Here is a 23,038-nt window from a genome sequence, read left to right as displayed (position 1 = left end):
CACACACACACACACACACACTCACACACAGACACACACAAACACACACACAAACACACACAGACACACACAAACACACACACACACACACATACACACAGGCACAAACACACACACACACACACACACACACAAACACACACACACACACACACACACACAAACACACACACAGAAAATAGGCAGCATGACTACTAGCAAAATTCAAGTGATCTTGCGGAAAAAGTGGCCAAGGTAGAATTTATTTGCATGACGACACTTAAACCCAACCTCTGCCCTCTCGTTGAGGGAGCGGGTCTTGTCAGCCCCCGCAATCTCTAGCTTATCAGCCAGACACAGGTATGCTGAAGACCATTGAATCATATATTGAATGTCCCTTCCGTGAATACGGTGTACTCCTTGATGTGGCTCCTGGTCACATGTACCCTGACTTTTTCAATATATATTTGTTAACCAATTGAACCCTTACCATCACAGAAGGGCAGTGAAGTGAGATTTCCATCAGCCATGCAATTTGTCGTGGCATCACCCACTATCCCCAGACCCTCTTGGCAAGAATAGGTGACACTGTTTGGGAATTGGACCACGGTTTTGTCAGCAGTACCATTGGCAATATCAGGTACGCTACAGTTCAGCGCTGTGCACAGAATAACCGGAAAAAATGGTACATTTCTTATTTTTAAAATGGCAATGAATAAAACTAATTGTGCACTCATGAATCATAACCATGTACATGTATAAAACAATAATTTTTACTAAATGGCCCAGAATCTGCGAAAACCAGGCTTAGGGTGAAATTTCACAAAATGACTTTTCCCATTTTCAGCTTCTACTGGGCATGGGAGGTCAGGAGACAAAATATTACAAGTGTGGGTCGACTCATAGTGGTATTAAAAGTATCTCAAACACACCAGGGTATTGTGTTAAAAAATCAAAAAAAAACCCAAAATTGTTATCACAGGAAAGAAATGAAGAGAGATCCACCAGAGCGAAGGAAGAGACATGGATGATTTTTGTTTAGGTGACATGACAAGGTAGGCATGTGGGGGCAGGCTTGTTGTGGCCCCTTGGTAGCCAGTGCAGGCTGTCGTAATAAAACGACTCATCCGTGTTCCATTCCCGTGCATCGTACATGCATGGTGCGACGGCACAATGACAGCTGTCGCAAATCACACTGAGTATTACACGTGTTTTTTGGTGATTCCTGGTTAGCTGCTAGCTTTTCCCTACTCGAAGTTGTTGCCGCCGCGAAATCTGGGGGTTTGTGTTCGTCCTGGCGAAAACCGTGTTTTGATCCGTTGAGGGAGACGAGAGATACAGTGCGAAGACGTACGATCTGTCCGAGAATCGGCGAAGAAGAAAGCTTCGCAGACTACCCGTAGTGGTTGGGAACAGAATGGAACATATACCAGTCGATGCCTGTCATGGTAGGGATGACTGCTACGAAGTTTTAGCCCCATGCTCCCCAGCGCTTTTTAGCGCCCGACAATAATTACCAAATTTCATCGATTTTCAATGTGGATCAAAGCATAGTCTCCTCAATCTTCTCCAGTCGAGCAGAGTCTGGACGCTACAATGTCGAGACGCGAAAAGAGAGCATGCATGAACACACAGGAGCATCACATGCAGCTGCATTCTGCCTTGACGAAGCTGAGAACAACACCAGCACCACGCATTTGGAAGACGTTTCGAAGAAGACGAAGAACTACATATCCGCGTTAAAAAAAGCCTCTGTACTGCGTGTGTGCATGCAGTATGCATGCATGCATGCGCGAAGCACGGGGTCCGCGGATCAACTTCGTTCAAAAATCATTGTGCCACACGGGTTGTATGATTCGTGTGCGATTATAGTCTTTCTTCTTGACAAACAAAAGTGAAGTTTTTCGATCTTCAAATCGCCATAGTGTCCTGGTCATGACTCCAAATCAGCTGAAACTTTGCAGGAGGAATGAAAATGCCATGCTGAATCGATTGGTACCATTTTCGAAGGGTTTCCTTGAAAAATAAAATTTAGCCTGCACTGGCTACCCTTGGTGCTGCAGGCTGTAGTGGCCATGCACAGTTCTGCATGAATTTTGTTTGCTCCTCACTCAGCACATTCTGGGGCTGCATACATGTACTGGCATGCTCTGGCGCTACACACCACAAGGAAACCCGACTCCAGTTGAGATGGCACCTTTTGAAGGGTGAATCTAGTACAACTATTCAAAAACAAGCAAGAACACAGCCTTTCAAACTGTTCCACTGTTCGTAGTATGCGCATAGTGATAGTGTGCTGGCGTGCTGCAGTGTCTGATTGGTGCTGACCAGCAAATGAAATCTCGGCACGCCGTACAATCCCTTGCAGCTAGCTGTCCAGCGAGGAAAGTCTCGAGTGGAGGCCTCTCGATCTGCTCGCTCATTCGCCTGGCATTCAGTAGCACTTCATCGCCAAGGACTTCAATTCAAAACAGTTTTCACACTGCGCTTCTAGCCTTTTTCCTCGTGAACTTGCTGCAAACGTATGAGCTCTGCTGCGCGGGTTCCCTTTGCGTGAGGCCCAGAAACAGCTAGTGTCTCCATACTTCGATTGGCTGGGTCGATGCCGTCCAGGTTCTCCTCGCTATCGCCATCACGACTCTAACTGGAGACGATTTCTTCACCATTTTCCGCAAGCAGCAGCTAGCGCAGAAATTTCGTGAACTTGCTGCAAACGTATGAGCTCTGCTGCGCGGGTTCCCTTTGCGTGAGGCCCAGAAACAGCTAGTGTCTCCATACTTCGATTGGCTGGGTCGATGCCGTCCAGGTTCTCCTCGCTATCGCCATCACGACTCTAACTGGAGACGATTTCTTCACCATTTTCCGCAAGCAGCAGCTAGCGCAGAAATTTCGCCATCCCTGAGTGAAGGAGATGGAATCCGTTCGATCAGCTCAAAAACTCTTCGTTGTGACTAGAGGAGTAGCAGGGAATATTCTACCGGAAGCCCTTTGACTTCCCTGACTGCTGAAACCCTTCCTGCCATGACTGCTACTTCTTCAAGCAAGCGAGATTCTCTTTGGTTCCACTTCACTGCACTCGAGCGTCCACGCGACACAACCGTTTTACAAAACATCAATTTTCTCAAAAAAATGATTTTCACCCTAAGCCTGGTTTTCGCAGAAGTTGGGCCAAATGAAAAAATTCCACAACGTTTTCTTGTGACTATCATCAGTGGAACATTGTCACATGGTAAAAAATCACTTAAACAACCAGTTATGTAGCTAGAATAATATTTATAAAAATAGCAGCTCGCGGTTACACATAACGTCAATTCCACCAGCAGTGTGAGTTTATGCATTACAATGTGAAAATTGTAGCGGTTAATGAATGAGGCAGCTATGTCACATGTGTGCGGGTGTGGACAACTGTATAAACAGAAAGAAAACGTTGTAGCACTCACACTCTTCAAATAATACGCACTCACCCTTTGTTGTCCACACACGCACACATGTGACATGGCTGCCTCATTCATTGACCGCTACAATTTTTAAATTTAAAATTCAATTTTAAGTTTTAAAATCAGTTACGGGATTTGAAAAGATCCTAGTGATTAACCCTTTATGTACCAGCCATCTAATATATGTAAGGGGCGATCGCAGCCAAAGAAGCAACCATGGTATGAAATCTAGACAACTTTTGTATATGCAAGTTGTGTTTTCCTGACTCCATATGTATCACTGCACCAAGGTAAGCATGGATATTGGTACAGCATGCAGTACTATATGAAGGCCATAGGTGGAATACCAAAAAATACGTGCCAATTGTGCATATTTCTGACCAACCAGGGTATCACAAACAAATACAGTCAACTTTGCTAATAACGACAGCGGATATAACGACAATTCGCGAATAGCGACATAATTTTCATGCCCAGAGCAAAGTCCCTTCCAACTGTGACACTTAATGAGACTTCGGGTATAACGACACTTCGCGAATAAGGACACTTTCCTGATCCCCCGCCGAGTGTCGTTATAAGCGAAGTTGACTGTAGACTGAGAATTAGTTCGTGCTCGTGTACTGGGAACATAGGGACAAAACAACCTCATAAGCGTTGTCTCAGTGCATGAAGTGCAACAACATACCAGTTATATGGTCATATTGTCACATATTTGAGGTGAAACAATTGGTTCAAAATTTCAAATTTTGAATTCTTGTGTCAGATTCGAAATCTATATTTTTCTTCATCTACTCACATCCAGCGTAAGGTAAGTGAAAGAGAAGACAAGAAGCAGTCGCTGGATGGTGAATTACGCCTGCCTTGACGATTTTAGGCCATCGCTGCCCTCCCTCTCGCTCCTGTTTTGAGAGCGAATACTGCGATGGGATCAGCGATACAAATTTGCAGTTTCGAGTTGAATTCCGCAATGATATCGCCACAGCCGATCTCTCCAATCGTTCACCACATCTAGAAGACGTCGACATGACCTAGAACAAGCTACATCTTCGCTACAAGCAGAGAAACTGAGCGAGAACACGATCGAAACAGCGACAATTGTTTGCACTGAAAAGCATACTTTTGAACCCGTTCGTTCTCCATACTTTGAAATGGCAACCTACCCATGTCGTACATCAAAATTTTCAGCGGGATCTCAGCTGTCCAGCGCAAAAAAAAATGCGGGCCGATCGGAGCTACGGCGGCGGGGACCGCGCGCTTGATTGGAGTGCAGCGAACCGTACCATATGGTATGGTTTCAAATCTTTATTCTCACGATAGCCAGTGGCCAATAAGAGATAATAGTGTAAGAAAGGAGAAAGAGTGAGGAAGAATTGGGTGGGCAGGGCCTAGGGGTTAATGGGGTGTACGGGCAGGGGTGGTCGCCACACGACCATACAGAGTTGTGTACTTAAGTGTACGGCCAGGGGTGGTTCAAGATGGGGCTGGTACACAAAGGGTTAAGGACGTTTAGCAACGCGAAAGTTCGAAAGAAAATTCGAGTCTGGGAATGAGTACAGGAAAAAAGCTTGAAACTTTGAAAACTTGGACACGAATATGCAGTGATTTGAAAAAGCAACTTTCTCTTTTCCCGGTACGCATTTGACTACAGGGAGTAGTAATTTTACAGCCCCCTGCTCGAGACTGGGCTGCATATACGGTACGGTACTACAAGATTCAGATAACTTCGAGAAAAAGTCATTTCGCATTGCTAAACGTCACAAGTTTTCTTTTTCGAAATTGATTTCGCGAAATATCACCACGACCAAAAGTTCAAATTTTCGCATTGCTAAATGTCTTTAGTATTAAGAATCCAGCCCCTGAATATGTTTGCTTGCCTCTGTGTCCTTCCGCACACTGGTTCTGCTGCACGGTGCTTACCATCATATCGACAAGAGATAATATCATCAGCCATAGGTTTAGACTCCATTTGATCATTATTCGTTCAACTCGGATGGTGAGCCAATATAATGATGATGAAGAAAGGAAAAGGAAAAAATGTTACGAGTTATGACAAACTGTCCACCAACATTTTGTGGCACTCGCTGACTGTACAACACCTGGTTACGTTGGTGGACGGTTGGTCATAACTAGTAACAGTGTTTCCTTTTCATTTCCTTGTTCCTTTCCTTTTCCATAATACAGTACAGGCAATAAGCTGTTCTTAACCCTTTGAGAACTACCCAAAACCACCTGGATTCCTACCACTTTCAGGCAAAAATCGGTATTTTCAAAAATTGATCTAGTGTCATAAAATGGTTCTAAAGAGACATAGACAACAGTAGGCAACAAAAACCAAAGTTTTAACATCAATATATCCATTATAGAGGTCAGAATGGTAAATTCAAAATACGTTTATGTTGCGATTTTCTCCAAAAATTGGGATTTTCAAAAATTGGATATAGTGTCCTAAAGTTTGATTTTAAGGAGGCTCCAACCTTCTGCGCTGCGCAGCCGGTCTGGCGCTCTGTTTTTTGCAGGCAAAAGTCTTGTTTCTGCCGATAAGTGCGAAAAGTTGGGAAATTCCCATCTCAACTTACTAAAATTTGAACTCCGCGATCGACAGTCTTATCAGAGAATATTGTTTCATTCTTCGTATAAAGATAATGCCAAGGGCCTCAGACAAGGAGACACGTGACAGGTTACTTGCCTCGGCACTCTCAACAAAGTAACAAGTTAGTTTCAAATTCGAAATAATTTCTCGATCGGCGCATTCTCTAAGTATACTCAAATATGGCCGGTTCTCCACGGGACCGACGCGGATCGACTGCGACATGTCTCACCTTGACGAAGAATCAGATCGTATTCGTCTGAGCAACATATGAGCAACATATGAGCGATTTCAAGCACCCAATAATATATCGATATTGCAATTTTCTCAAAAACGGATATACTCGTCTTTAGGAATTCAGCTATGCCATAAAAAACGGGCATATTCGTCCTTCGTCCTCAAAGGTTTAAAAATTGGTGAAATTCTAGCCTGGCCATTCTTCGGCGGTCCGTTCTTCGGTGCCCGACAGTACTGTAATGAACTGCACTGTCATTAACACGAATCAACCGGTAGTACCAGGTGTTAACGGGTATTAGCGAATGTTACCGCGAGTTACCGGGCTCTAACATGTATTAGCGAGTGTAACCGAGTACTGTACAGACAGTATTTGCGGGTTTTACAGGGTGATAGACTGATAGCTCTTGCTGACCACTGCATAAACCTCTACATATTCAGGGCCGGAGGCTGCTTCTGCCGAGCCGTGCGGCTGAAGGACCACCTTGAAGGTGGGTCTGGGGTGCCAGAAATGTTTTTATAATTTAGAGGGAAAATCCTGCACTTTGGGCGACTCCATGGACAAAAATCGACACCTGGCACCTGACCGTCAACAAAACGAAGACGATCGTGATGACACTGTGCGGTGCTTTCCCCCTGACAATAACGTTGAAAGGCAAAACACTGAACAGAGTCCAGAGCCAGCCACACCTGGGTATCATCGTTCAGGCCGACCTGAAGTGGAATGCCCACATCCAGCGCATCGAGAGCCAAGTTGCGCGCACTCTCCACCTCTTGAGACGGATTTGTGGACGTCTTTCACCCACCGCACTGTCAGCACTGTACACCACGTATATACGCCCCGTTATCGAATATGGTTCTCTGGCTATGTCAGCTATGAATGTTCAGCAACAAGATGTCCTTGAACGTCTCCAACGGCGGTCAGCAAAACTCTGCCTCTGACTCCCCCTCTTCAGTCCTTGCCATCACAGTTCGTTACTCCACCACGTCACTTGGCCAACCCTCTCATCACGCAGGAAGCTCAAGCAGCTAATCTTTGCACACACCATCGCTGTCAGACGATCCCCGCCACACATCCAGCTTGCGACCTCAGGCTACATCACCGAGCCACCAAGCCGAGAATTGAGGCGTCATCGAGTCTTTGCCCTCCCCACCACCCACTCCACCCGCCTTCAACGTTCACCCTTGTACTCAGCATGTACTCAGTACCACCACCTGCCACCACACTGTTACTCCCTCCGAGAAATAAATGCATTCAAAAGAGAGGTTTCCTCAATCATAGTATCATCTATTTGCACATGCTCCAACCCCCGCTGTAGCCCAGCCTAGGTATAGTATTTTAATCAAGGTCTATCGCCTACCTGCCCTCGCAATGGATATACTTCCTTCTTCGTCTTTACTTAAATGAACCACCCAAACAACGGCTGCCACTAGCCACTGTTTCTCCCGGTTTATTGCACCCACTCTGATTGATAACACATACAGTCGTCACCAAAAAAATCCAGCCAATGCCAAGGATACACGTACATACTATAGGTATGGTAGGTACGCAGTACTTCATCGCGGGTTCATGCACTGGAGTGGCACCATACGTGCACTGTCACTAGTCTACAAGGCCACTGCCACTAATGGAAGCACACGCAAGGCTTATTGTTACTCTGTACTGGCCGTCGTGGAGCGATAGCAGTTACCTAATTTCAGACTTAGAGTGAATTTGATGTGCACTCTAAAACCTTTGATCGACTCTTACATCGGAGCAAACTTCAACATGCCAGTTTCCGTCCACAAACAATATTTCGAATGAACAATCAACGCTGATGATCGGTTTGGGCCTATACAAATTAGGCTGTCAAGGCGTTCCGGTATCGAACGGTCGCCTCTACATGGTGTATGCGGGCCGAGCGCCTGCCGACATGTCAACAATGTCAATGAAGTAACTGCACTACATGTAGACTCGGTCTACCACTACCACGATGATACAGTGCATGCGCCACAGTACAGCTACCGGTAGCTAGAATTGCATTTGGCCGGATTTTTTTGGCGACGACTGTAGTACTGTCTCTCTCTTATTGGCTACGGCCACCGTGAGAATAAAGATAATAATAATAATAATTGTGGAAGAGAAAAAGACATATGGATACGAGTTAAGAGTAACTCTCCATCACTGTAACATGATACTATATACAGTCAGAAAGTGCAATAACTAGGCACAAAACTGACAGAGTACTGAAACATTCGACGTCCTGACACCTAGCTTTAACACATCTCCTGATGAGCCGTCACGAACCATACGGCGAAACGTACGTCGTGTGAAACAACTTGTTTTGTAGTCAACTAGTCCATCACAATGTCATGCATGAGGAGTACTGTAGGAGTTTGGCTTTCGGCTTGTACAATTCGTTTTCGCAAAGCTTCCCTTTCTTTACTTATCTTTGATATTTATGACCCACCCAAGTTGGGTGGTGTGCTGCTTTGCTGCTTCGAATTGTAGTTAGACCGCTTTGTCAAATATCGTACTGGTCTCGTCATCGTCCAGTAACAATCGACATTCTTTGTTCATTGGGACTGTGGCTTTTGCTCGTTTTCGTTGCGCTTGCCTTCCCCTCTTTGGTCTTTTCCATAACCTTGAACCTTCCAAGTTGGAAGGCTGTCGGTTAGCGCTACTGAGATGTGTTAAAGCTAGGTGTCAGGACGTCGAATGTTTCAGTACTCTGTCAGTTTTGTGCCTAGTTATTGCACTTTCTGACTGTACATAGTATCATGTTACAGTGATGGAGAGTTACTCTTAACTCGTATCCATATGTCTTTTTCTCTTCCACATTTATTTATGGCTCAAAATCTGAGTTTCAAATAATAATAATAATAATAATAATAAAATCATACATCGAAACTTTTTCACCCCCGGTTTTGGATGCTCCACGTGGACCGACTTTTTGGGAAGTTGCTACGGCCATGGCCGTACCGGCCGTATGGGTGGCGCCGGCCCTGTTATGTCACATGTACACGCACTGCTGCTCTGCACCACTCTTGTCAACCTATGATGACAAGCCTTTTGCATTGGTGCCAGGTCCTTTGGTCATTCCATATTTGCTTTGTTACACAGGGTTGGTTTAGTCTACATTTGGCACCCTTCCCACTCATGAGTGCCATTTGTAGCACCTTTTTGCCCATATAGCTTTGCCCCTATCACTCTGTCATAGACTAGCTGTTAACCCTTTCCATGCATTGCGCGAAATCACGCGACATCTGTACATTTTCGATCTGCGGGATGAACATGACGACGCCCATGCATTTGGTATCAGGGAGTAGTAAGATGCCGATATATTACTACTCCATCCCTCAAATCGTACTGTCAAGCGCATACGCGGGAGTGTAGCATGCCATCGCTTACATTTTCCAGCTCAGGGTTGCCCTGGCTACCAATGGATGAGATTTCAGGGTCACAGCTTGCGCAATGGCTTTGTACATGTACTCTTGGAATGGCCACTCGACGCACTCAGCACAAATTCTCTATTGCATGCATGCACAATATGTCCAAATTTCGTATTTTTGTTGATTTTACCAAAGTCATGGAGGCTGGTCGGTGAGGAGCAGGTAGCCATCGCTTGTGGAATTAAACACAGGGTTCCACTGTGTGGCTGATTCTGCATGAGCCATGTCCAAACAAGGAACATTGGCTTTGTGTTTTGCCATCGAAGTAACATAGCCAGCAATCGCATGTCATCACGTACATTGAAAATCAACATCATTTTGCGAATCGACCTTTTTTTCAGGTTCACTTTTCAACGAGGACGAAGCAAAGTCGGCCAAACGAAGCCTAGAGGAAGAAAATCACCCTCTCCACTTCACCATCACGATACTGAAAAACAGAGAGGTTCCAGGCTGTCCAAGAGAGTGATACTGACATAGATACGAGATGAAGCAACTAAAAAATCCACAAGAAAGCTGTACGGCCAACATCGCGCGCTGACTTTGGTCGGACTTTGGTCTGAGAATTTCTATCACGATCAAAAATGTACGAGGAGCACTCAAAAATAAGCCACAGACGTACCTTTATCGCTCTCTACTCCTTTTTCAAGACACAAAAGTCGACTCTCCACTTTCAAACCAGGAACCAGACATACCAGTGGTCCTTTTCAGCTGCTCCACGAGCGCAGGAAATGTTCACCAAGGGGCGCAGAGCAGCATCCATTCCAGAAAAAGAGCTAAAATACGAGTGAGACTGCATGCCTGAGTACATGAGTACATGTATGAGTACATGCAGAACATAGTCAATTTCAGCGTTTCTGCTCCAAACAGCAACTAGCTTCGACTAGAAACAAAGATTACACCAAAGGATCAAACAACAACCATTTTCTGCAGTTTTTTTGCAGATGGCTTCCTTGTGCTTGGCCCAGCACGCCAAAAATCACACCTCGGAGTACAAAAATTACAACTCTCAGATGTCCTCGATTGCTGGCCATGGTCACTTTCATTGTTTTCAGTGTTTTTTTTTCCGTTCAACGTTTCTGAGATTTTTTGAATTTTTGAATTTTCATTCTTTTATTCTTTTGTTCTTCATGTTCACTGCCTCGTTTGCCGTCTGATCTGGAGAATGTGATGGAGGTGCCTGTGGTTGAGCCTGGTATAACGGTTGTCGTGCTGTTGCTGTATTTCCGTTCTGCTCGCAACGTTGTAGATCACAAACAATTTGAAATCACATGAATTGTACTTACCGCCGTGCGTGCGGTATAAGGAAACGCTGTGCAGATTGGATTGTCGCAATGTATCTATATGTGTGCCTGGTCATCCTGTGCCACGCAACAACTCCAACCAGACGCCATCGTCCTCGGCCCTGTTGATCGATTGTCGACTTTCCTTGAAGAACGATCGATCAAAAAATCGAGGACTCTTTGCAAAAAACGGCTGAAAAAAGGAAGAAAAAGGGTGCTCAGAATGAGATTCAAGTACACAACCATGTTCCCAGCAGTTTATGTGGATGTCGCTCATAGATGTGCGATTTCGCGCAATGACCCAGAATCCACTTTCCGGACTTGCACCAGTGGCGGGTTTAGGGGGTGCCCGGGGGGGGGGGGGTGCCCCCCCGCGTTTCGACCTAGGTTTCGAAAAAAAAGGCAGGGCGGGGGGGGGGGCGTGCTCGCGCCCTGAACGCTCGTCCAAAAGCGGTTGCATGGTACGGTGCATGAGCTTTTGTAGATTGTACACACTACAGAGTACTAGTGATCATGCATGGCTACAGAACACACGGTGCTTTTATTATTACTATAGCATCATCATCTCGTGGCAAGCAATGCCGATATTGAATGAGAGATTTTAAAATGGATGACCTGGGATGGTAGCATGATTTCATCTACCCCCATCCCGGCCGCATCCCCCCCCCCCCCCCCCCCCTCCCCGAAGCCAAATCCTGGACACGCCACTGCGCACATGTAGATTCATTCTGTTTGATTTGTGGTTCTTTTCTTGCACGGTTCTTGCAGCAAGTTTAGCTTTGCACATTTTTTTCAACCGTTTGGAGTCCGTAACTTTTTTGCTTCCGCAGAATTTGTGGCAGTCACGAAAATGCGCAATCCATTTCCAACATAACTTTGGTTCTACTTCACCGATTTTGAAGATCTTGGGCTCGTTGGAAAGCTCTCGATGAGAGAAATACACTGACCCTAAACTCGCCATGAGCACTATTCATTGACCGCCACAACGCGCCCCAAACGCGAGTCCAGCTCCAGATCTGAGACGAAATCGGTCTCCTGTAGCCATTCCACTGAATCTAGCTCGGAACTGTTCAAATTATGTTCGTGTAGAAGCTTACCTTGCCGTGACTTTGCGCCGCGCCGGTCCTGGCACATGCCGCCTGTCATGAAGCTGGGAAAATCCCTTTTTTCACGCACTGCTGACTCGCAGCAAGCTGTGCAGGCAACTTGAAATGTTCGATCGCTCGGCGCTCACTCAAACTTCATCGGAGAGACTTCGGACCTGTTCGAGGCGATAGCAAAGAGTTTTCATTACCCTCTACACCCTTCGATTGTTAAATTTGGTCAAGATTTGGCCGAGAACCGAAAGTTTGACTGCGCCTACATGCATACAAAATGCCAATGGTTCGAAATAGAACCATGGACTCCAAAGGAAGTAGAGAGATAAGTATTACCCCCAGGCGTTCACTGGAGTCAGTTCCTTTGCTAACCACTTGGCCACATATTTAATAGTACCACAGAATCTTCTACTCACATGTTACATCTGCATGAGTCTCCGCTGGACCATACAAAAGATGCACGGCAATCACTATGCACAGTCGGTGGATACTCCACATCTGGAAACACAGGAATTGTTCGAACGCCACATTGGCGCAAAGATTCACCGGCAGAACCCTAACCAAGAGGTGAAGCAGAATTGCAGTAACTGCATCACCCTGGAACGTTGGAATGAAAACTCAGGAATTGATGGAAAAGACTAATCGATAGCATTAACTATGTCGCCTTCTCACTATCTCTCTCTATCTCTCTCTCTCTCTCTCTCTCTCTCTCTCTCTCTCTCCCTCTCTCTCTCTCTCTCTCTTCTCTCTCTCTCTCTCTCTCTCTCTCTCTCTCTCTCTCTCTCTCTCTCTCTCTCCTTCACTCTCTCTCTCTCTCTCTCTCTCTCTCTCTCTCTCTCTCTCTCTCTCTCTCTCTCTCTCTCTCTCTCTCTCTCTCTCTCTCTCTCTCTCTCTCTCTCTCTCTCTCTCTCTCTCTCTCTCTCTCTCTCTCTCTCTCTCTCTCTCTCTCTATCTCTCTCTCTCTCTATCTCTCTCTCTCTCTCTCTCTCTCTCTCTCTCTCTCTCTCTCTCTCTCTCTCTCCCTATTTCTCTCTCTCTCTCTGTGTGTTGATTTGGACTTACCGTGAGATCTCTCCAGGTTGTCCGAGGAGCTGGTAAGAAGGTCGTCGACGTGGAAGTTGAACGTAGACTGAGGAAGATATGTGGAGTGTAGTCGCACGCGACGTGATGGCTTATTGTTGTCTTCGCGAGTTGTGCTCTGGAGACGTCGATCTTGCGTGGTGTCGTAGGTCGCGTGCGGGGATCGCGCGTAGATCTGCGTGCGGTGAAGTTGGCGCGCGTGGTGCTTCCGACGTTTGTCGTCCTCGTCGTTCCGACAAGTGCGAGTCGTACTTGCGGAATTGCTTCTTTCGCGATTGTGCGTTGCATCCCCGCCATTGGGGTCAGTATTTGACCGGGGCGTTGTCCATACCGCTTGTTTTGGATATGGTGCACGGTGAGGTGAGTGTGCGGTCTCCGTTGATCTGAGTTTGTTGTGCCCAGGTCCGAGTACGACTACGAGTCCGTACCGCGTAAACCGTGCGTGTTGAATTTTTTTTGTGAAGATCGAAAAATGATCTGCGAGCAAAACGGCTCGATCGGGCCGGCAGTCGTGTGTACCTGTTGTGTACAGCGAGATCTGCAGAGTGGCGCGCTTGTTGCAACCGTCTAGGTGAATGGATGCTATATACAGAAGCCTTGCTTGGTAGTTTAACATGTTTTTCGATTTTGACAGCATGTTACAAGGCGAGGACGCGTAGTGCTCCTGACTACAACCATAACCCGGTTGGCAGAGTCCCGGTCTTGCGACCATTTGAACCGTATTGGGAAAACCCAGGTTCGGACCCTCGTTACTCTACGGGTTGGTAGGATTTTTATAATTTTCGTTTTTTGTGTTGTAGAAGTCGTCGTGTTGCCGCCGTAGTATTGTTCACGTTGCTGCCGCTGCAGGGATTATTATTATTATTATTATTATTATCAAATTTTTGATAGGGCAATCCCCACAGGCCTAAGGCCTTCTTACAGGGTACCCTAGAAATGAAAGTACTGAATTACGGAATAGATGCAGGGAAGAGCATAAGCGGACTGCAGCGGGGAGGGCATTCCAACGGTCGGAACCGATGAAAGAAACTGAAAAGAGACCGAAACGAGTTTTAGCCTTGGGTAGAGTCACAGACGAAGATACCTGGGAGCGAGTGCAGGAATTGGTACGAGTAGAAGTAGAACGAAGGCAAAAGCAATCAGTAAGGAGAGTAGTAGTTAACTGATTCAGGACACGAAACACTAAGATATAGAGTTTGAACTGATAGCGCACAGACAAAGGGAGAATGTGATGGCGTGCATTAATAAGGGATACGTCAGAAAAACGAGGCATACTGAACACAATGCGTAGAGCTCTATTACTAAGACGGACTAGACGGTCATGCAGAGTTACTGACAAGCAGTGAGCAAATGAGTTGCTCCCATACTCGAGTACTGTCTGAATGGAACAAATGTAAAATGCACGCTTTGCAGTTACCGTCATGTGATCTCGGACCTTTCTGAACATGGCTAACTTACTTCCAACTTTCCGCTCTAGTTGCCTAACGTGCTCTCCAAAGGAGAGATGTTCGTCGAGTATAATGCCAAGGTATCGAATGTGTGCACTAGGGTTGATTGTGACCTCACCCAGCTGTAGAGCGACGCTAGGGTCAAGGGGCTTGCACTTTGACCTGAACACGACAAACTGCGTCTTGGAAGGATTCAGCAGTAAGCCTCTGGCCGCCAAGAACTCTTTCACTTTCACAATGTCTTCTGTCAACTCCTTGCACAATCGTTTGACGTTCTTGCCAGCTTTGTACAGGGAGACGTCGTCCGCGTACTGTCGAGCCTTGCAGTGCTGGGGTACAGATGGGAGCTTTCTGACTGACAGATTGAAGAGAGAGGGCCCCAAGACAGAGCCTTGCGGAACCCCCCTGTTGCTGCTATATGTAAGGCCTTGCTGTGTCTTGGTGACCACACGTTGCTTCCTGTGGGTAAGGTAGCTACAGAACCACTGCAAGGCAGTACCACCGACACCGATTTCCAGAAGTTCACTCAGTAGAACTTCATGACTAACTGTGTCGAATGCCTTAGACATGTCTAGAAAGGCAGCTACGACATAATCACCATTGTCCAAGGAGAGCATCCAGTCGTTGATCACGGGAGTGAGCAAGTCCTCGCAGGAGTGGCCTCTGCGGTAGGCAAATTGCTCAGCAGGTAGGGGTAACAGTGGTGGTGGTGCATTATAGATATAGTACATTAGTTGGTCGTGTACAATATGTTCCAGTAGCTTAGACATGTGGGACAGGAGTGATATTGGTCTATAGTTGGATGGGACTGACTTATCTCCACGCTTGTAGATAGGCCGCACGTTTGCTAGTTTGTATGTCGATGGAAAATCTCCAGACGTAAGAGACTTGGTAAATAGTTTGGCTAAAGATGGGGCGATCTCATCTTTGATGAGCTTGTAGGCCTGGGCGGGGATGTTATCAGGTCCTGTGGCTTTACGACTGTTCATTCTCTGGATATGGAGTTGGACTTGTGGAACAGTGACTGGTGTGAACTGTGTCAGGGAGTATTCCGATACAGGGCCATTAGGAGTGCGTAGTGTACTGCCAGAAAGTGATGTATCGTTGACAACGTCTGTAAATGTCTTTGTGATGTCGGCTACTTCGGCAGCAGGTTCCTGGTTGATTTTAATTCTACCCAGTAGATTGTTCATGACACTCCATTGCTCTCTTGGGTGGTTTCGATGATTGATTAGTTGTTGCTGGAAGTATGTAGACCGTTTCTTCCTAGTTAAAAGTTTACATTGTCTTCGTAGAGTTCGGAATTGTTGCAGCAGGTCTGAGCGATCAGGACGTTTTATCATTGCACGGTGTGCTCGTTTACGCTTGAATAAAGTCTGCCGGAGCTCGTCGTCTACCCAAGGCGATGGAGTATAGCTCTTCTTGGCGTTAACAGTCTTTAGTGGGCAGTACTCATTCAATGCATCACTGACTGCATCCTGCCAGTGTTCAGTATAACTGTCTAGAGACATCTGTGATGAACTGCATGTGATCTGCTGGTGGAGAGTAGACATATGTTTAGCAGCTGTCTCTTGGAATTGCTTAATCTTCAACGTACGCAGCGGTGGCTTTCGTACTTGTACCTGTCTGTTTGTCTTGAGCGTGCTGGTGGTAGCATGGATATTGTAGTTCACACAAACAAGTTGGTGATCGGAAATATCACATGGAATAACATTGCAGTCTTTGTAAATCAGTTCATCCCTGCCTGGTCTCGCAGTAGACGTGGTGGAGGAAGAGCTTGAGATCAGTGCTAGGTCTATGGTTGTTGCACTAGGGAATCTAGTTGGTGACGTGACAACGTTTCGGAGATCAAAATCATGGCAGAATGTTCGTAGGTGAGGGTAATGTGCGTGACTAGGGTCTTGGACATTGACATTGAAATCGCCTAGAATTATGCACGCAGAGCATATATGCACGCAGAGGATCACGTCTTGAAAGGATTTGTGATGTTATTTTCTTGTCTTCCTCTGTAATTAAATCATTTGTAATTTATATTTCTTTTTTCTTTTGTTCTTTTGTTCTTTTTCTTTTTTCTTGTCTTTTTCCAACTTCTGCCCATGGCGTCCTTCTCTCAGCTCGGCAGCTGTAACAGTCATAGTCATCACCATGACGACTGTTGTGAGAAGGTGCTCGCTGCTGACGAGGTTGGTGATGTCCCGACGAGGCCATGGGTAGGCCTTCACCACGTCGGAACACCCCGTCTGCACGTTGGTGTTGAGGTCTGGGTGTTGATGGACGTTGATGTTGTTGTAATAGTTGTTGTTGTTGTTGTAATTGTCGTTGATTGTTGTTGTTGTTTCAAATCTTTATTCTCACGATAGCCAGTGGCCAATAAGAGATAATAGTGTAAGAAAGGAGAAAGAGTGAGGAAGAATTGGGTGGGCAGGGCCTAGGGGTTAATGACTACTTAAGTGTACGGGCAGGGGTGGTCGCCACACGAGCATACAGAGTTGCGTACTTAAGTGTACGGGCAGGGGTGGTCGCTACACGAGCATACAGAGTTGTGCAACAGCAGGGATATCTCGGATTTGAAGGGAGTACGAGAAGGGTTTTCGCGAAGCTGGGTGGGCAGGCAATTAAAGTAATGAAGGGCCTTGTACAGGGGAGAATGGAGACAGCGGTCAGTCCGCGGAGTTGGCAAGTGCCAAGTACGAGAGCGACGTAAATTATACGAAGGTTGCACGTTGCTAGCAGTATGCAGCGAGAGTATATGTGGTGGGGCATAATTGTGGCGCAGAGAATGCGCGAAGAGTATATGTTTAACTTTAAAACGTGAAAATAATGTTGGCCATTTGATGCGATGCAAAAGGTGGGAGTGTTCTAAGTGTGTGTAAAGGGGAAGGTGGAGACATATTCTGGCGGCTTTCCGCTGGAGTCGTTCTAGCCTGTCAAGGGAAGTGTGGGACAACGGTGTGAGAGCAGTGCTCGCATATGAGAATATAGGTAGTATGTATGTCTGATAGATGTGAGATAAAGAATCACTGGTGAGTGTAGACCTTAGTCTAAAAAGAATATTGAAAGACTTGAGTGATTTTTTGACTATGTATTCAACATGCTCCGTCCAACGGAGGTCATGCTGAAAGATTATTCCGAGGTGTTTGTGTTTTTGTGCTACGGTAAGCGGACTATTCCTGAGGGTGATCTGGGGTAGCTGTTCAGGGGGGCGGTTATTGTGGTAGAACGGGAGGATGACTGTTTTCTTTGTGTTAACCAGCAGGTGCCATCTTTGAAGCCAGTCTCCAGCTGCTGTGACACTCTGTTGTAGGTTTCGGGTGCAGTCTTGAAGAGTTCTCGCTATGGAAATCAGAGCGGTGTCATCTGCAAACTGGCTACAGGTGGTGCCGGGATTCTCACATGCATGTGGAAGGTCTATGGTGTAGACGAGGAATAGAAGCGGCCCAAGAACAGATCCCTGAGGGACGCCGGCAGGGATCTCGAGGAAAGGCGATAGGTCGCCATCCACCTGGACCCTTTGCCGACGCCCCAACAGGTACCGTCGGAACCACTCCAGGGCGTTGCCCTGGACACCATAGTGGGAGAGTTTTGCTAGAAGGCCTGCATGCCACACACGATCGAAGGCCTTGCTTAGATCGAAAAAGCAGGCATTGACGTGTTTCCCGTCGTCTCTCGCAGTGGAGAGGGTATGGACGAGACGGGCGAGCTGCTGCTCAGTGCCGTCTTTCTCGCGGAATCCGGACTGCTGGTTGGGCAGGTGGGGTGTGATGTGCTTGTAGAGGAGTTGATGTGCAATTTTTTCTTGGATTTTTGATGTAGTGCTCAAGAGAGAGATGGGTCTATAATTTGTTGGTTGGGTTGGGTCACCCGGCTTGGGTACTGGAGTAATGGTGGCATCTTTCCACTCCTGTGGGATTTCTCCGGTTTGGAACGATAGATTAAAGAGGGACGATAACGACGGTGCAAGTTCCTTAGCCGCTTCTTTGAGGAGGCGGTTTGGAATAGAGTCAAACCCGGGGCTTTTGTTGGTATCAACTCCTCGGAGGAGTTTTTCGACCTCAGCTTGGGAAGTCGAGATTTCTTGAAGGGGACTGAGGATGTCAGGGGTGGTGTTGATGGCTGGAGTTTGCTCATCCGCATTGGCCACGGACAGCTTGCTCTGTGAAATGAAGAATTCGTTGAGGGCAGCGGCTTTTTGTGCTGGTGTCGTTGCAGGAGTTGCTTGGCTGACGAGTTCGGGTATGCGTTGTTTTGTAGCTGTAGTTAGGTGCTTCATGAGGCGGTGTAGGGAAGTAGAGGAGGCTGTTGAGTTGTTTACGAAATCCGATTTAGCACGACGCAGGAGGGTGGTGACACGGTTTCTTTGGGCAGTGAACGTGTTCCAGTCGTCAGGCGAGCGTGAGTGAAGGTATATTCTGTGTTTTCTGTGCTTATCCTTGATCTCTTTCAAGAGGCCCTTTGATATCCATGGTCGTGCTGGCACGTTCTTCCTGTCCCAAGGGGGGTGAGTGCGAGTAACTTGGCAGTGTTCTTGGGCGATGCTCATGACATTGTCACGCCAGGATCGCCAGAAGGTGTCAACTGGGCATGGGTCGTGTTGGTTTGGATGGTGGTTGAGATTTGTGCGTGAAAGGGCTTCTCGAAGAAGGTGGATAGTGCTGTCTGTCCATGACCAGAATGTGGTGCTTCTGGATCGTGGAGGGGAGTTGTTAATTATGGGGGGCAGTTATCGATGTGGCCACTGATAGTAGTGTGATCGGATGCGCCAAACGGTGGAAGTGATTGGATATGAATATCATTGGTGTGGAGTGAGGAGATAACAAGGTCTAGACATGAGAGAGGTGTTTGTCGGTGGATGTAAGTAGGGAATCTGACATGTTGTGTGAGGCCGTATGTGTGTAGCAGAGTTTGTATGTCGTCCCCAAGGCGATCTGTTCTGTCTGTGGTGAGCCACGCACTGTTCTTGGCATTGAAGTCTCCAAGTAGTAGGAGGTCGTCACCTTCGGCTCTAGCGGTTTTGATGCTTCTTTCCAGTTCCGCACAGAAGAGGGTGCCATCGCTACGGGGTGGTCGGTAAATGATTGCAACAACGAGGGAAAGGTTACCGGTGGATATTCTCGTCCATATGCATTCTGCTGCTGTCATTGGTATTGTCAGAACCCTTGTGTTGAAACGTTCCGCTATGTACAAGGCAACACCACCACCATAGTCCTGTCTGTCAGCTCTGATCAGCTTGTAGCCTGGGATTGCATAGAGACTGTCAGGGTCTGATGTGTCAGCCCAGGTTTCCTGGACTGCAATGACTGATAGTTCGTTCTGAGATTCAGAGCACGAACGGGTAAAGGTAAGTAACTCGTCCATTTTGTTGAATATGCAACGCACATTGGTGCTGAGAAAGTTCAAATTCACTGACATTGGTATTGTTTTTTTTGGGGGGAATTTTATTTTTTTTTATTTTTTTTTAAATGTTTTTGTCTTTTGGCTAGTTGTTGAAACTTATCTGGACTCAGTATTTTGGGTGTTTCCTCTGAGGGGAGGGCCATGTCCCATCGGCCTTGGCTTTCTCCTCCATGGTCGAATGGCCGTGGCTGTGTCGGCGACGACGAGGACCGCTGGGTATCCAATCCGCATCGTCAGAGGCAACCGTGGTGGCCCCGTCGTCGTGGCCTGCCCCAGTGCCTGTAGGCGGAGGGGTGCCGGACATTGGGGGTGTACTGGGAGCGATTACCTGCAAGCTGGAACTCTCAGCTACCTCAGTTTGGTCGACAGAGGATGGAGTATTGCTCTGTATTTCCTTGGATTCCCCGTCGCTGGTTGTGTTCTCAGACACACTGGCACTGTTCATTTCAGCGGTTTTCTGTGTTGCATCCTTGCTACTAGTACTAGTACCAGCAGGGGATCCGTCGGGTGCAGTGCTCACCTGTTCGGCCGCCCCGTGCGTACAGTTGAACTGTGCGCGGGCTCCCTGTTGAGCTGCGCTGGCGTACGAGTGTGAACCCTTGGGCTCTGTGCGCGTGCGTGCTGAGCTGGTGGATTGATTTGAGCTCTCGGGCTATGCGCTGGGGTCCGTGTTTGTACAGCTACTACCTGAACTAGCACTCACAACAGCCTCACTACCTCCTGCATCGGGCGCACTTGTACCCGAGCTCAGTTGTGATCCAGGGAGTGCAGCCGAATTGGTGCTCTGTGTATTTGTGGGTGGTTTGTTCGTGGGCCGCTTGCTCGGACACGATCGAGCAAAGTGCTCCCCCATGCAGATCCTGCAGGTGGCCCTCTGGTCCTCGTGACGGACACGAAACTGGTGCTGGTCGGCTGTGCGGACAAATGACGGAACTTGCCGACATCCCTCCTTCAGCTCTATGGTGGCGAATCGCATACCTGTCCCTACAGTAATCCCCGACGGGGTTTGAATTTGACCATGGCGGATGTCTCCCTGGATCTGGCCAAATGCAGCCAAAGCACTGCAGATAACGGTATTCTCGATCCAGATCGGGACATCAAAGATATGGAGTTGTAGTTGTTTGGTGAATGCAGGGCGTACAGAGAAATGGCTGTCGCCGATAAAAAACCCGTGCCCCAGCAGTGCGTCAGTCTGCGTAGCAGATAATAACGTTACCTTTGTGAGGTTGGAATTGGTGATCTGGACGGAGGCGACGTCCGTGTACCCTTGGGTAACAAGGGCCTCGGCTACATCCACTGTCTTGATACCGGCGTGACTGGTGAAAACTACGGTGTTGGCCTTCATGTCTTCACGGGTAAGTGATTTCCATCGTGGCTCGCCATTTCGGGCAGCAGTACTAATGTTGCGCTCCATGGTTGGGGTCTGGTACCCCGGGTAAGCCTCAATCCGCAGAAATCTAGGGAAAAACTGGGAGCGCCAAAATCTGCTTCCTACTCCTACTCAACTTTTGTTGTTACTCCTACTCAACTTTTGTTGTTGTTGTTGTTGTTGTTGTTGTTGTTGTTCTCCTTAGTGTTGTTCTCGTTGTTGCTTTTGGTCTTGGTCCGAAATAGTCCTGTTCACGGACCTCATGAATTCCACAAATAAAACAGAGTCATATTTCTTAAATCAGCTTCAGGGTTACTTTTCCTGCAATTATGAATGATTTGTGGAATGTTGCAATTGGTAACATGGAAACATAAGTTCAGTGCAGCGTCCAGGATGTTGTTCATGTGAGGTACGCCGGTTTTTGGGGTCAAATGTCGGAAGTCAGCATTGCTTACCTCGGCTGTTGCGCTGGACCGTCTTGGGTTCACTCGTAGTTATTAATTGTGCGTCCCCCCAGGGGGTTTGGGCTCTCCGGTATTAATCCTTTGTTGAACGAGAAATTATTTACTAATTAATTATTGATGAAGGGGTTAGTGTTGTATCACGTTCTTCGTGGCTTGGGCTGAGTCTTCTGTCAGGTGGACGGAGCTATAAAACACACAGACGGGACGGCGGTTATTGGTGCATCGAAGGAGAAGAGAAGTCTCACTGGCGGGTCTCTGAGAGAGACACACGTGTTGACTTTGGACTTACCGTGAGATCTCTCCAGGTTGTCCGAGGAGCTGGTAAGATGGTCGTCGACGTCGAAGGTGAACGTAGGCTGAGGAAGATATGTGGAGTGTAGTCGGACACGACGTGATGGCTTCTTGTTGTCTTCGCGAGTTGTGTTCTGGAGACGTCGATCTTGCGTGGTGTCGTAGGTCGCCCGCGGGGATCGCGCGTAGATCTGCGTGCGGTGATGCTGGCGCGCGTGGTACATGTACTCCGGAGCGTTTGTCGTCCTCGTCGTTCCGACAATGGTGAGTCGTACTTGCGGACTTGCTTCTTTCGCGATTGTGCGTTGCATTTCCGCCGTTGGGGTCAGTATTTGACCCAGGCGTTGTCCATACCGCTTGTTCTGGATATGTTGTGCGGTCTCCGTTGATCTGGGTTTGTGGTGGTCAGGTCCGAGTACGAATCTACCACGTGAACCGTGTGTGGTGATTAATTATTTTATTTGGGTGGAGATCGAAAATGATCTCCGATCCGAGGAAAACGGCTCGATCCAGGCGGCGGTCGAGTGTGCCTGTTGTGTATAGCGAGAGCTGCAGAGTGCAGTAATTATTGGCGCCATTGTTTTTTGAAGGGTGACCGTTGATTTCCGCCATCGTTGTAGTAATAGCCGGGAGGCGGGTGATAATTCTTGGTAAAGTCCTTGCGGAATTATGGTGGCCATTTTTGTCCAGTTTTGGAATGATAGTAAGAACATAGGATGGGCATTGGAAATTTGCGTGGAATGAGAATAAGTGTGCAAAAATATATGTTATGTATATAAGAAGGTGTTGAGGAAAGATGTGTGGAGTGAATGGAAACAAGGTTAGTGCGATGGTGGTGAGCAACATGTGAAAGTGACAAGTTCATACTATGTCATTTTATTTATTCCCTGTAATGTAAGTTTTCAGGCACAATCTTCCTCAGCCTACTCAAGCTCAACTGATGAGG

The 23,038-nt window shown here is 47.2% G+C and overlaps 1 long non-coding RNA gene across 1 annotated transcript; it reads right to left on the bottom strand.

Annotated features, from left to right (window-relative positions):
- Positions 1 to 486: 486 nt before the first annotated feature.
- LOC135827527 (uncharacterized) lies at positions 487 to 13,440 on the bottom strand. Its single transcript, XR_010555483.1, has 3 exons — positions 13,109 to 13,440; positions 12,463 to 12,544; positions 487 to 637 (listed from the first exon to the last, which is right to left on the bottom strand). It is a non-coding gene; the product is annotated as an uncharacterized LOC135827527 (long non-coding RNA).
- Between the last annotated feature and the right edge of the window lie 9,598 nt (positions 13,441 to 23,038).

Source organism: Sycon ciliatum, chromosome 11, assembly GCF_964019385.1.
Source record: "Sycon ciliatum chromosome 11, ocSycCili1.1, whole genome shotgun sequence".
Taxonomy (NCBI): domain Eukaryota; kingdom Metazoa; phylum Porifera; class Calcarea; order Leucosolenida; family Sycettidae; genus Sycon; species Sycon ciliatum.
The sequence above is the reverse complement of the archived record's forward strand: the minus strand, read 5'-3'. Positions and strand labels throughout refer to the sequence as shown.